The sequence below is a fragment of the Mus pahari genome, chromosome 3 (assembly GCF_900095145.1).
Source record: "Mus pahari chromosome 3, PAHARI_EIJ_v1.1, whole genome shotgun sequence".
NCBI classification, from domain to species: Eukaryota; Metazoa; Chordata; class Mammalia; order Rodentia; family Muridae; genus Mus; species Mus pahari.
The window spans coordinates 10,215,747-10,217,716 of record NC_034592.1 but is presented as its reverse complement, the minus strand read 5'-3'; positions in this window follow the sequence as shown (position 1 = coordinate 10,217,716).

Genomic DNA, 1,970 nt, shown 5'->3' with positions numbered 1-1,970 from the left:
TTTCCTTGAACTTTTTGCCTCGGGACAGTGCCCAGGTTTTTAGGGCCTGTTGGCGCTTGTCACTACTGGAAAGAATGTAGCACGGATGGAACACAGGGCCCCCAATAGAGGAGCTAGAGAAAGTACCCAAGGAGCTGAAGGGGTCTGCAACCCTATAGGTGGTACAACAATATGAACTAACCAGCATCCCCAGAGCTCGTGTCTCTAGCTGCATATGTAGCAGAAGATGACCTAATCGGCCATCATTGGGAAGAGAGGCCCCTTGGTCTTGCAAACTTTATAAGCCCCAGTACAGAGGAACACCAGGGCCAAGAAGTGGGAGTGGGTGGGTAGGGGAGCAGAGGCGGGGAGGGTATAGGGGACTTTGGGAATAGCATTTGAAATGTAAATGAAGTAAATACCTAATAAAAATTTTGAAAGAAAAAAGGAAAGTGTCCTACAGCCAGATTTTATGAGGTGCTTCCTCAATTGAGGTTCCCTCCTTTCAGATAACTCTAGCCTGTCAACTTGAGATCAAAATAGCCAACACAGCCCTTGAATAGAAAATTGGTTTGCTATCACATTTGCAGTTCATCACCTAATATTCTGCCACCAGATAAAGCACTGTTGTGTAATGGTATTTATTGGGAATAAATAATTTATCATCTAAATTTACACCTGACAAGAAACTTAAGAATAAAAGTGAGATTTCCCCACAGAAATCAATCGCCTTAAGAAATAAGAATGCCGCCGGGCGTGGTGGCACACGCCTTTAGTCCCAGCCCTTGGGTGGGAGGCAGAGGCAAGTGGATTTCTGAGTTCCAGGCCAGCCTGGTCTACAAAGTGAGTTCCAGGACAGCCAGGGCTATACAGAGAAACCCTGTTTCGAAAAACCAAAAAAACAAATAAGAATGTCACCCCCAACATGCCTCTTTCACATAAACATTATTTGGGCTAAAGGCAATTTGAAATAGCGGACACCAGGAAATCATCTCTATCCTTTTGTGTATGGGTAGGTATAAATTCTTCTTCACTGAAGACAGCTCTAGTGTGAGCCAAGAGATAGCACCTTATTCTATACCTTTTACATTCTCAGCTCCACATCTGTTGAAACTTAAAATGACTCTCTTGTCCTTTGTAGGGTGAGGCAAGAGGACTGCTTCAAGTCTAAAGCCAATCTAAGCTGCATAGTAAAGCCCTATCTCTCTTGGTGTCTTGTTTTTTGCTCAAGTTATATATAATAATATGCCTTTATTTAGTCTCATGAACTTATCTTTTTGCATGGTACTGGAAATTGAACCTCTTGAGTCACATGCTTGGCATTTGGGACAGTTGTATCTGCTTGGCATTTGGGACAGTTGTATCTGCTTGGCATTTGGGACAGTTGTATCTCCTGCTTGCCATTTAAGATCACTGTATATGAACCACTGTTTGTTCTTGCTTTAGCTTTGTACACAATCAATACAGTTAACATTTCATTTCTCATTAACCTTTTATTTTTTAACTTAGTTTTACAATAAACAGAAAAGCTGATCATTAAAAAAATACCATAGCTGTCGATTTCTAAAATGAGGTTCATGTTTTAATGCATTACCACTATATCCTGTAATTGCATCCTTTATATACAGGAAATGTGTGCAAAGTGCTTTCAAACTATAAAGTAATTCTGATATATAAGATACAAATGGCTGCCCTTAGGAGTTCGTTACANTTGACTTGCAATGAATCGCACTGGTTATAGCTTTGATTTGCATTCTATTTATATAAGAAAAAAAGCCATCACTTTATCATACCAACTTCTTTTGTAATTTAAAACAAAAGTCACAGGTCTAAAGTTTTCTATAATTCAGTTTTTCTTCCTTTTAAAAAGTAGAAGATAGACTTGAGGNTTTTTTGTTTTTGTTTTTAAAGATTTATTTATTTATTATGTGTAAGTACACTGTCTTCAGACACTCCAGAAGAGGATGTCAGATCTTGAGATGGCTGTGAGC